The sequence below is a fragment of the Cupressus sempervirens genome, chromosome 7 (genome assembly GCF_028749045.1).
Source record: "Cupressus sempervirens isolate cs-2001-9-10 chromosome 7, ASM2874904v1, whole genome shotgun sequence".
In the NCBI taxonomy this organism is placed as follows: Eukaryota; Viridiplantae; Streptophyta; class Pinopsida; order Cupressales; family Cupressaceae; genus Cupressus; species Cupressus sempervirens.
Genome location: NC_143124.1, coordinates 377,811,295 through 377,825,482, shown reverse-complemented (window position 1 = coordinate 377,825,482; position 14,188 = coordinate 377,811,295). Strand labels below are relative to the sequence as shown.

The following is a 14,188-nucleotide window of genomic DNA, read 5'->3' as shown; positions in this document are numbered from 1 at the left end:
TTGTAAGGAATGTATCTTGGCTAAGCAAAAGAAAGTCTCATTTTCTTGCAAGTAGTTTGGTAGTATACAAAAGATGGAATTGGTTCATAAGATCTGAGTGGTCCTACAAGAACAAGAGGATTCTATGGAGAAAGGTATTTTATGATTTTTGTTGATGATTTTACTAGAATGATGTGGGTAGCTTTTTTAAAGGAAAAGTCAGAAGCATTTGAGAAATTCAAGATATTCAAGAAAAAAGTGGAGAATGAATTCATAGTTAAAATAAAAAGCTTAAGATTAGATAGAGGAGGAGAATTCACTTCTCGTCAATTCAATATCTATTGTGAAGAGCATGGTATCAGGAGATAGCTATCCTCACCCCATACACCTGAGCATAATGAGATTGTTGAAAGAAGAAATAGATCAATTGCTAAAGAAGTAAGAGCTATGCTATTCGAGAATGATGTACCAAAAATCTTTTGGTGAAAGGCAGTCAATACAACAGTATATACACTAAACAGAGTATAGATTAGAAAAGGTATGGAGAAAACACCTTATGAGTTATGGTTTGGTCACTCACCATTAGTCAAATACTTCAGGATATTTGGGAGAAAATGCTACATCAAAAGAGATGATGATATTGGTAAGTTTGATCCAAGGAGTGATGAAGGTATGTTTCTTGGCTATTCATTAAAAAGTAAAGCTTACAAATGTTTCAACTATAGAATAAAAACTATAGTAGATTGTGCAAATATAAAAATAGATGAAAATTTGGCACTAAGCAAAAGATGATGGATTATAACTCCGATGGAGATGATTATTCTAGGATGACCAACAGATGCAATGAACTATTTCTCAAAACTAACAATGACATGTAGAATAATGTGCAAACTGAAGAAGTAAGAGAGGAATAGAGGACAGTACCTGAAATAAGAATTGAAGCAGCAACTCCTACCCTAAATAAGAATATGAGAAGAAATCATCATATTGATCAGATAATAGGAAGTAAAGAAAAGGAAGTAATGACAAGAAGGAGAATCAATGAAGAACTATGCCTAATATCTCAAGTAGTACCAAAAAACATAGATGAATAAATCAAGGATGATCATTGGATAAAATAAATGGAAGAAGAACTTTAACAGATAATAAAAAATGACACGTGGAAATTGGTTCCTAGACCCAAGGATAAAAATGTGATTGGCACAAAATAAGTACTCAAAAATAAAATGAATGAACTAGGAGAAGTAATAAGAAACAAACCAAGACTGGTATACAAAAGTTACTCTTAGCAAGAAGGAATTAACAATGAGGAAACATATGCACCTGTAGCAAGAATGGAAGAAGTCAAAATGTTCTTGGCATATGCAGAAAATAAAAATTTCAAGGTATATCAAATGGATGTTAAATCCATCTAATCCATCTCATATCTAAATTGTGCACCATATAACTTAAACTTGAAAAACTAAAATAGATCTAACTATGCATCACATCCATAATAAAATGTAAACACATAATACAAATATTTGGTTACCCATAAGCCCTCCAAGATTAGGGTTAAACTAGGGTGGGGATGACACCCATTAATCTTCACTACTATAGCAATAAAGTGTGCATATTAAGTCTACAATATTTGATCACTTTTAGTGATCTACCATGTGAGGGGTTTGCCTTGTTAGGAGCTTACAAGATTATTAAGTCTACCTCGATTAAAGGATTTAAACTTACAACAAAGTAAGTACTCTATTAGGAGATTTAAGTAGGCCTAATATGACCACTATGTTAAGAGATTTACCTTGATCCACTTGTTAGAATGTCTCAGTTCCCAATCCTTTGATTGGACTAGATTGCATATCTTACTTGTTCTTGTCTGAATTGATCTCCTAATCTGATAAAATTTGTTCTTCTTTTCACTTCTAGGTTTCTCTGTCTCATCTCTATCTATGATTATCAAATTTAGCCATCTGTCTCTTTGTCCCTGACCTTCTCACACATACATAGTCATCCTTATGATTTAGGTCTTGAACCCTTCATAAAAGATAACTGGAGAAGGTTCTAGATCATGATCAATAATCCAGAGTTCTCCCTTTTACAACTTAGACCTTCTAATTTTTTGATTGGTTACTCTACCTTCCTAGGGATTGATGTCCTCTGACAAAATGCATAATTAACTCTATTGTTGTCTCTACAATCAAAAAATCTTGCATAGAATTTGGCCAAAATTATTTACATAAGTGTTTGTGTCATCACAAACTCATATGTCAAAATTGGTTTACTTGACAATTGAATATCATGACACTTATTCATAGTTGACATTCATGTTGTCCCTCAGCTTCTGTATGTTTGGAAATAACTAACTCACTCGACATTTACTAGCTCAACTTTTCTCGACTTCCTTATCTTTACTCAGCATATATTTTGACTTAGTGACTTCTTGGGTTCTCAGCAACCTTAAACTTGATTGACTTGTAAAAAAATATAAATAAGTCCATGAATACTTGCCCTTCATTAGATGGCTTAGTCATAATGATGGCCAACCAAATTTTCCTAGAAAATAATTAAGTGTTGAGCATTAATACACAACATGGCATAGATATCAACAATTTTCCTTTGTGAATTCTAGAAAATGGAGAAAGCCTTGAGTTGCTACCTAGATACAAACATAGTTTCCATGTGGATTGTGTTGATATGTGGGTTTTTTCCCCTCTTTCTAGAGCCAAATTGGATGCTCATCCATTCGATGTGGAAATGATAATTATTGAAGAAGAAGTTGTTGTAGCAGACTGATAAGGTGTTCATAAGAAAATTATGAACCCTTTGGCTTTGATTAAATATTTTTAATATATTCATAAGTTAAATTAATCTAATTTTTTAAAGAATATCTATTATAATATTTTACAAGAAATTATCATCAATATTTTAGATTTAATCAATATGTAATTTTTAATTTTAAATGATTATGTTTCTTATCATATTTTTGCCTCTACATATTATCTAGGTCATTATGTTTATGATATTGTCTTCCAATCTAAGTTGTTCGAATCATGTTCAATTTTTATGTCTATAAATATTTATATGGTACTTTTAAAAACCTTGATTGTTTTTTGTTTTTAGTTTTGCCTACAAGTCTAGTACTGTTAAATTTAATTTTAGACAATTGTAACTATAAATTCTATTTAGTTTCTAAATAAACTAAATACTTTTAGTTGTATAGAAGGTTACCTGATAGGGCTTGACTATAACCAATGTGAATTGTATAAAATTTGATGTTAACTTCTTCATGCTTCTAGATGAGCAATTATCATAAAATAAATGTATCATGGGCATAAGGCTTGATTGATGGTTTGACAATAAAGAATTATTTATTAAAACACCCTTATATGGTCTTAGGGCATGAGCTTAATAAAATAGTGTATCTTCTCTACTATCTTTAGTTTTCTTTTGTGTTTTATTTACCTTATCTATCTTAGAATAACTATTCTCTTTTAATGGGAGCATTCTTTTACCCTTTAAATGTTGGATCTACCATATGTGATCATTGTTTTTGATTGGCATGTAAATATTTTTTAGAATTTAGATGTGCAATTTATTTGCTTTAAAAGTGAAATTTGAGAATATCAAGGGGTATTTTTAGCATCTATTTTTTTCATTCTAGTGCTTTAATTTAAGTAGATTTGGGGAAAATGCTCAATTTATGTGACATCCATGCCCCATTTTGCCCAATTATTAAAATGCTTTGTGCAAAGTTTTGTGAAAGGAATTTTGATTCATGTAAGTTTATTTACCATTATCGAGGTTGAATTTAGATCAAACAAACCATTATCAAGGACGAGTTCTCCTCCATGTAAGTATCTGCCCCTTTTTCCTAAAAGACTAAGCCTTTTGTCAAACACATGTACAATATATGAGTTAGTACATAGACACATGGAACAAAAGGTTACACATGTGGCATATTATTCATGCATTCAATTGTTGGTTGCAGACAATCAGTAGAATACTAGGTTCACTACTATGCCAACTTGTATTTTTTTTAATTACGTATCTATTTCATGTTTGGAAGATTCATATGTATTCATGAGAATCCAATTTAAAATTTAGATATCTTTTAAGTATAATCTTTATTTTCCATTTTCAGATAATATTCTCAAAATACTAATATATAATAACTTACATTGTAAAAGATTTTATATAGAACCTACAAAATTTATTCATTCTCTCTTACTCACATTCACTTTATCTTATTCCTATACCATCATCAAAAACTTTGACACTTTTCTAAATCAAATATCCTTTGCCTGCATCACATTTGACTCACCTTTATTTACTTTAAACAAAACTACTAAAAAGAAACATGTTTTGAGCGCTAATATTCCAACTCTTTTTCATCTTTTGTCAGAAATCTCCAGGCAAATAAATCTCTTATGTTTCTCCTCTCTTTCCCAATGACATTTCTCTTTGAAAGTCCAAACTAATAACTTGTGATTCCATCTTCCCCAAACTTTTATGAAAATTCTTGACTTGTGCCATGCGTGTTTGCTATAATACCTTATCTTACATGAACAGAATTTTTTTTTAATGGAGGTCATCCACAAACAAGTTTTAGGTACCCGATAGAGCCCACGCGTGCCTGAAACCTCTTCAGCTAAGAGCCAAGGACTAAGGAGCATCCACGCTGCCAAATTTGCCTGGGGATCGTTCATGATCCTGGCCTCATCCCTTATGATGTCTTCGGGCCTTGCACTCAACAAGATTTGATTTGTGGTGAGCTCTCTGTGAACCATTCAACTTCACCAGTAGACCAAGAGCCCATTGACATGGATGGAATTTTAATTATTGCTTCCCTTTATCCTCGGATGCTGAATTAATTCCTCAGACTGTAGACTTCATCCTTCTTTCTAGGAAAAAAGTGATGTACAATTATCTCCACATTTCCTTGGATGCTCAATTTCCTCATTTATTATCGTCGCAGTATTCACTTCATCCCCTTTTCAAAAAAACAAGTGTACAAGTATCTCCACATTTTCTTCTTCACCAATACTTTGCTTTGGCACTTGTCTGTTAAATAACCCCTCGCTGTCATATTCGCTATAGCCAACATTTCTCTTCACTCAAAATGAGTGGCCCTGTAATTTCCCGTCTCACCACGCTTCTAGCATTACTGCTGCTCATCATTTCTACAACAGCAAATGACCATCTTAGGAAGCCATACATTGTCCATATGTTGAAATCCATGAAACCCCAGCAATTCAGTTTGTATAGACACTGGTATCATTCAATCCTTACCCAGGCGACTTCCAATGCTTCCAAATCAGATTCGAGTATCTGGTTGTATACATATCATCTACTCCTCCACGGCTTTGCGGCCAAGCTCACCAGTGCGGAGGCTTCGGCTTTGGAGAGCCTTAATGGCTGTCTGGCAGTGATCCCAACAGCTCTGAATAAACTTCATACCGCACACTCACCTCACTTGATTGGTCTTACTGACAGTGGAGACTTGTGGTCGAAGCATTTGAATCGCAGAGAAGATGTGATAGTGGGGGTTGTGGACACGGGAATATGGCCTGATAGTCAGAGCTTCCATGACAAAGGTCTCGGCCCTGCTCCTACTAGATGGAGGGGCGAGTGTGAAAGTGGAGACCGATTTGATTCATCCATGTGCAACAGAAAACTCATCGGAGCAAGATTCAATTTTTCTGTGGGCTGAAAATCGCACATGGGCAAGGATTTCATATCGGCAAGAGACAGTGAGGGCCACGGCACACATACTGCTTCTATTGCTGCGGGATCTGCCGTAAGGGGAGCGAGCTAAAATGGCTTTGCTAATTTCTAGTTGTTTTCTTAGTGTACATTCACAATTTGGCTTATGTAAAAGTCCCTTCGAATGGAAATTAGAAAAAATGTGCGATAAGATTAATTTATGACATTTAAATAAATATATATTTGGAGAGAGATTATTTTTCTAGTATCTTTTTTTTTTTGAAGATTGGTAAACAAAGTCTAGATTCTAGATTAACTATTGTTATTTGCTGTAAAGAAAAAAATTATGTGTTAAGAGAATTTGAACTGAAGACCTACCACATGAGAGGCTCACAAGTTACCATTGTGTTGAAGACTCTTGCTTATTTTTGTGGTGTCTATTATAATTTATAGTGAGTACAAAAAATAGGTGCTTCAAGATAAATATATAAGCTAGCAGTAATTGCAACATGAAATGAAAGTCATTATAATTTTAATTATAATAAGTTATTGTTTTATTTATTTAATATATCAGTAATATTATATTAATGTTATTATGTTGGATTGGGTTAGGATTAGGTTTAGGTTTAAGATTGGGGTGTATTGTTTAGAGATAAGAATAATGTCATGATTAGAATTAGGGTGAGGGTTAGAGTTTAGAGTTTATAGTTCAGATTATTCTCATGATTAGGGTAACTGTTAGGATCAAGGTTCAAATTATGGTTTACTTATATATTTTGGAAAAGGTTTGGTTAGGGTTAGAGTAAGTATAAGCATTAAGATTAGATCACAATAATTTGGATTATGACAACTGAACTATGGTTTGAAAAAAGGTAGCAAGTGCAATTAAGAAAATAATAAATTCTAAACTTTAGATTATGGAAATTTTTTAATGATCAAAGATTTTTTTTTTAAATCAAATAATATATATATTGTTATATATTTTGGAATTAACATTGCCACAAACAATTTCTAAATCAATTAGTGCTTGAGTTCATATCATATCAAATGTTTCTTATATATTTTAGAAGCATCCACTACCAAAACTTTTTATTTTGATGGGTATATGCCAAAAACTTATTTAATATCACATTATTATGAAATAAAAAAACATAATACGTGCTATTAAAACTAAGATATGTTGATTAATATTATAATGTTTGAAATTTTTTTTTTTTTAATTCTTATTCATCCAACTTTATAATTATTAATTTATTAAAAAATGAAAGAATGTGAACTTTTGTTGTCCATAATACTAATTGTATTTATTAGTTTTTGTCAAATAGTACTTGTTTTTAAGATTTATTTTATATTTAACATTATATGAATTTTTTTAAAAACAATGGAAACTATTTAGTTATTGTCAAAACTGATAATATTGATGTATTTGTTAGATGTCCATCATTATTTAAAAATAAAAAATTTGAGCAAAATTCTTATAATTAATTTTTTATTTTATTATTATAATATGATGTTTTTCTTTTGTATTATTATTTATATAAATAAAATGTATCATTTAAAATCAATTACATTTTCAAGGTATCAACTTTTATCATAGAATTTTAATTCACCATTCAACTTATCAATATTTTACTATTATAATAATATTGAATATCTTTTTAGGCAATAGCCTACAATACAATAATAAGTTGTGAACCTCTCATCTCACAATTCCTTACCATCAAAAAATAAATATTAAATACTTTATTTTCTATATCTTTAACATATCCATTATGCATCAAACTAATATTGACCTTTCTACCTCAAGATATTATACCGTAAATCAAATTCCACTGTTAGATATTTCTTATTAATTAAATACTATACCCTATTTTAAAAACTCTGTTATAGAATATATGAATACCTTCTACCCTTATCCCTCCTATAGGAATTTATATTAAAGAGCTTTATGATTGGCTAGCTTTCTTGATCTTGGGAGAAACTGAACCCACCACACATTACCAACTAAAAGACAACCCAGAAAATACAACTTAACAACAAACAATCCATGGAAGTTTAGAATACTAAATTGAATTCATCCCTGTAACTCTCATCGTGATTCCCAAAAGTGAACAGAAAGAATTTGAATGAAGCACATGTAAAGTCAAGAATTGAACTTACTGTGTGCTTAAAATATAGAAAATCTGAGCTTTCTGTGTTGTTCAAATATTGGCAATGGCTGCAATTGGAGACCACAAACACTAGGCTTGGAAACCAACATGGAGATGTAGCCTTTCGAAAGCCCAGTGAGTCTATCTTGCAATGGCAGTATCTCTATATATAGGAGAAGAGAGTGGTGGTTATCCATCTACCCCTGTGTCGTGCCCTCCAATGCATTAGAAACTAAATCCCATCATATCAAGCTCTATGACAATTTGCCACAACGCCAAGGCGGTAACAGGTCTATGGCAGAAAGCACCATGGAAGCAACTTGTTGTCCATCTCCACTGCGTGGGAACTATTCTGAATAATTTGTTAAAAAAGCAATAGAAAAGAGGTTGTTTCATTATACAAAATGAAAAATTTATGAGTTGTTCAACACTTCCATAAATAATATGAAAAGAAGCAACCGAAAGTAAGCTTTCCGTTGTGAAGAATGGATCTTGTAAATGATCTGTTAAAAAGAAACGGATGAAAAGAATGGAAAATTCACGTGTTACAGTTCAACATTTTTGTAAACAATGTGAGGCCTTTTCATTGCAAAGAATGGGAAAATCACTATAAATAATCTGTTAAGAAGGTAACATTCTTTTAAAATAATGTGAGGCCTTTTCATTGTAAAGAAAGGAAAACTCATCGTAAATAATCTATTTTTTTGCAAAAAGAGGGGTAAAAATTTATTAAGACAGAAAGGAATACAACAAGGAGAGCTCAACAAGGAGCTCGATCCTGAGCAACAAGATCATCAAATTCTTGCACCATCTCAAAAGACAGTTGCCTCCTATCCCTAATATTCCAACCTGAATCATGACTAGAAGCCCATTTGGCTAAACAATCAGCAATTCTATTCCATTCACGAGGAATATACGTGAACCTAATGAACTGAAAAGAGGAAGAGAAGAAAAGAATCTGCTTAACAACAGTGGCCAGCTGCCAAGTAACATCCTCAAGCTCTTGCGAAGAAAGCATGTTCACCACCACCTGGGAATCAGACTCACAGATAATCTTACTCCATCCCCGCAAGCAACACTGTTCCATAGCATATAAAATAGCCTAAGCTTCCATGAGATTGTTAGTATAATCACCCTTATGAATTGAGAAGAAAAATTTAACATCCCTAGAACTACAATGAGCCACTCCGCCAATACCAACCAGACCAGGATTCTCACGGGAAGAACCATTAGTGTTAATTTTCAGAACTCCACAGGGAGGAGGAGTCCAGTGCCCATCCCAGTTAACCCGACCCTTCCTCCGATGGTGAAGCTGCCTAGACATAGAAGGAAACCTATGAGCTCCAGCCCAATCCTCCAGATGAAAATTGAGGCGATGACAGATAGTAAGATCAATCAGATCTATACCCCCATCAAGCTCACACTTCACAAGAATAGTTTCCTGAAGAGAATGTGATATTTTCCACCAAAGATGCAAAACAACAAGCTGAACATCTTGGAATATGCGACGATTCCTCTCCAACCAGATATGCCAAAGCATGAAAGATGGGCCAGCATGGAGAGAAGAAGATTTGGAGGGAGCACTACCCAAGCAGGCCTAGAACTCAGGCAAAGAGGAAGCATGCCGACAATAGCAACCCCAAGCACTCCACCAAAGGTGCCATATCTAAGTAGAATAGGAGCAATGGAAGAAAAGATGGGAAACAAACTCCTCTCCATTACCACACAAAACACAATAAGAGGGGCCCTGAAATCCACGTTTACAAAGATTATCCCAGGTAAGACAACGGTTGTGAGCCACTAGCCACATGAAAAAATTGCACTTGGACCAAGAAAATTTATTCCAAACTTGCTTCCACCAAGGGACCTCAGCGTCCCCAAATAATTGTCTAGTTATCTCCTGATACCCAGCAGAGACATGATATTTACCAGACAAGTACCGCCCCAAGCCAAAACATCTGGACCAAGCAAAGAAGAACACTCTCTCGAGGCTAGAATTTGAGAAAGCTCCTGACGATCCATGTCTGTACCTCCAGGAGGCCAATCAGAAGAATGCTTCCATCTGTAACCAACCATAGGTCCCAATTGATAAGGATTCTTGTAATGAGCCACTTTATCCCATCCATCGGCAAGAAAAGAGTCACAAAGAGGCTGAAAATGAGGGTATATGGATAAAATGGAAGGGAATCCATCCCAAGCATCAAACCAAAAAAAAGTCTGAGAACCTCCTTTACATATCCAGAACAGACCTCTTCACCAACATCGCACATGTCTTCAAAGTATGCCAAACCATTGAGCCACGACCTTCAAGAGGAAGTGCAGAAACAAAGCAAGGATCAGCACCATGAAAATATTTATGAGTGATAATACGAGCCCAAAGTTGATGTTTTCCAGAGCACCATGGCCAATAAAGTTTAGCAGCCAAAGCTTGACTACTCAATAGAGCAGATCGAAGACCAAGACCACCCTCCTTTTTAGGCCTACAAATAGTTGCCCAATTAACCAAGCTCCATTTAGTACTACACAAATTACCACTCCAAAGGATTTGTCGAGAAAGAGCATCAAACTCCTTGAGAAAGTAAATAGGTGCAGCATGAACCATGCTTCTATAAGTAGGAAGAGCTTGGATAACAGCTTGAAGAAGAGTAACCTGGGCAGCAGTAGAAAGCCATCTATGAGTCCAATGATTTACCTTATCCTGAAGCTTGGTAATCAAAATCAAATTTGGCTTGTAAATAATCTGTTAAAAGCAGGTCTATTTATTATAAAAATGAAAAAAATCACTATTTGTGAGTTATAGTTCAATAATTCCATAAATAATCTATGAAAAAGCAATAGAAAAAAGGGAAACCAAAGAAAATTTGAGACATCCACAAGAACCAAGTTTGGAGGTAAAAAAAACTCTGATCTCAAGCAACACCAAGTTGAAAATAAAAATAATTTCCTTTGCCTTATCTCATTTCAATTATCATGTAATCATTGTGTTCTATGAAGACTGAAGAGACAATCTCAAAGGCACTTGATCAAATAGTTGGTGTGCATTCTCCAACCTTGTGTAGTTGGTATACATGTCAATCATATAGTTTCTGAGAACAATTCTAGAGCACTATACTGGTTTTATCATGTAGATTGAAAAATAAATAAAATTGGCCTCTGCTAAGGATTTTGATCTAGTGCATAGGTGAGAGAGACAGGTTACCGAGATGCCTGATTCCATGGCACCCAGTGTCTTGGCAATTTTCTATAGTCAGTTTCATAGCTTTCCTCGATCAACCATGTTTATTCTCAAACATAGGAGATGCCTATCTATAAGTAATCTCTAATGTAGCTCCACATACCCAAGAGCTCCACATCATTCTTTGAATCCTGCACACTAGAGACCTATGTAGAGCTCTTGAATGAGTGTTTGTCGCAGAAGTAGCTAGAGCTTCAAACATCCAAGCAACATTATGTCAATGAAATTCATGACACATAGCTCACTATCCATGTCCCTTAATAAGAATTTCATTGTACATCTTCAACAGAGGTAGGCTAAATTGTTAGCCATTTTTTAGTTGGTTGTTTAGCCTCTAGTAACTTGATTCCTAGTGGGTTCATTCATAATCATTTAATTTCACAAATAGACCTAAAAAATTTGGTCAAAAATCCATTCATTAATTAAAGCTTATGCATTTTGAAGGACCTTGCAATTATCAAGAATTATTCAATAAAAAGCTCAATCATAACCATCTGATTTCACAAAAATACATCTAAATTATGTCTAATTTTTTCCAAGAGATTTGTGCAAACAATACAACCCAATATGGTTCTCAGAAAATATACCATCCACTCCATATGATCCTTTGGTTTTAAGAAGAGTGTTTGAAAAATTATGAACCATTTATCATCTATAAATTATAAGCTAAATTGGGGATAACAAGTAGTCATGAAAAGATTGATGACTGATGGCCCATTTGTATTACTTCTCTCAAGGGGTTTGGACTACTTGTTGGTCGTTGTAGTTGTCGCTCACCATTTGGCAGGAACTAAAGCTGCCAAACTTTGAGGGCACAATTACACTCTTTTGTGTTTGATTCGAGGGTCCCATTCAAGCTTTGTTTGAATTTCCTTTATTTAACCTTCCTTCTACTAATTATCTTTTCCCTTTCACATAAAATAAGGGCTTGCCAGATTTGGCAGCCACAAGATAGGATAGAAATTATTGTGGAACCCTCCATCATGAATTTCACCTCACAGTGTAGGTGTGTGTTTCACTCATTTCTTTCTCAAAGTATATAACCCCTTAAAATACTTGGATGTAAGGATATTTAGATCCATTTCTATGCAGAGTTTCATATGAACTAATGAATTTATGTGCCCTACAATGATAGGATGATATAGATGCACTTGAGGATATTATCTATCATGTAGAAATATATGATGTGACAACTATAAGAGCAAGCACACCTATGTTCTTAATGTCACGAAAAATCAATTCTTTGGGAGCCAAGATGGTTCTCTTTGGCGAAGGTTTAGATGAAATTTTCAGAGGTTGTTTGTATTTCCACAAGGCTCCTAAGAAAAAAAAATTCCATGAGGAAACATGTCACTAGATAATCACATCTTAATGACACGAACCCTCTTTCATTATTTGGCTCTTTATCAAAGAAATTTTAAAAATAGGCGACAATTTAAAAAGAGAATTTTGAATAGGAATAAAAAAATGTAGAATGCATCATCTATTTTTTGTTTGGTTCGTCAATTGAAATAGGAAAATATTCTCATTTTGCCTCTAAAATGAGCTTATACCCATTCCAAAAAATAATTGTTATTCCTATTCTCCATTCTTATGCCTACAACCAAAGGAACATCATCCTTGACTAATAGTCAGATTACATTGATTTATTCCCATTAGACCGTAATTGAGAAAGAGGCGATCATTTCCCAAGAGAATTTAAACAACAATTCTTTAACGTGAAAAGCTTACAGAGACAATTGTTGAATGGTGTTTCACTGTAATCAATAAATAAGCATATCTTCCCTGGAAAATTTACTCATGAAAATGAAAAGCAAAAAACTTTGGAAAGTAAAAAAGCAAAGAAAAAGGCATCTCTGTAATGATATTTCCCTGCGCTCTTGACAATCCATATTCTTCCCCCATCCGCACTTCAACCAAAGAATTGAAATAACAAAACATAGAGCACTCAATCAGGAAGAAAATCAGTAAATGATTGTTATTTTTTTCACAACCCCCAAGGCAAACAGAAAATCTGCAAGCAATCAAGTTTATGAAAAATATCTGCGAATATTTCATTCTTACATATCTAACCACCACATATGGACTCGCAAAGCCCCAGCTACATACCGCAATTAGTTCAAATAGTACTCTAACCAAACCGTGCAACTCAAGGTTGTTCCAAATTACTGTAGCTCACAGCTATTCAGATCAACAACGATGTGTATTGTATTGCCGCATATTTTCTTTTACCCTGATTTGTCCCTAGCAATCGTGATGCTTATCTCTTAAACTAGCAGCATAGTATCCATGTTCCTCAACAAGCAACATAGTGTCGAAACATGGTAGTGACACCCCTGAATTTCTCTGCAAATAGCTTGGTGTCTCATTTGCTGTAAAGAAATTCTGATGAGCTTGGACGGGACATTTGTCGGCTGAGGATCCCGTAGCAAATAGCCTAATCGGCTAATAATAATAACAACAAAAATTTTAATATTTTTTAAAAAAACACTAATTTCTCTTTTGTAAATTCTCTAAATAATTAGCTGCATAGTTGATGTCGGCCCAAAAGGCCCTAATGTATTGTTTCATGTCGATAGTGTCTATAAACATATCACTTTCTATATGACCATGACTTTACATTGCAATCGATGTCTCTCAGCAAGTAATTTAAAGGAATAATTATTATTATAATTAATTTATTATCATCGGGACTCCTTGTTATATTATTTTCACATCAATCATAATTTGATTGCCTTATTATTGACTATGCTCTACAACATCCAATCTATAGTAAATTACTTTTATTGTGATTGATGTACGTCCCACAAAACTTATTTTATCACAGGTAGAGATCTTAAGTTGTTAATACTTAGTGTTGTAAGGTGGTAACTCTCTTGTCAAAGAATGTAGCTTCACTAGTTCTTATTTTCATGTTGTCGCACTATTCACTTGTTCATCATCTCATATTCATTTCCATGTGCATGTTATCAACTAAGAGTCACTCCTTTTCTATCCTACAATTCTAGTAAAAGTCATATTTAAAATCATGGACTCCTCTCAATATGATTTAAAAATTAAGACTTAAATCTATAATTTGTTTCTAGTTCATAATAATAATATAATTCAATAAAATTTGTATTTTGAAAGT

At 33.7% G+C, this 14,188-nt stretch overlaps 1 pseudogene; it reads left to right on the top strand.

Annotated features, from left to right (window-relative positions):
* The first annotated feature begins 5,689 nt into the window (after positions 1–5,689).
* On the top strand, positions 5,690–12,415 carry LOC149547031 (asparagine synthetase [glutamine-hydrolyzing] 1-like; annotated as a pseudogene).
* The last annotated feature ends 1,773 nt before the right edge of the window (positions 12,416–14,188 follow it).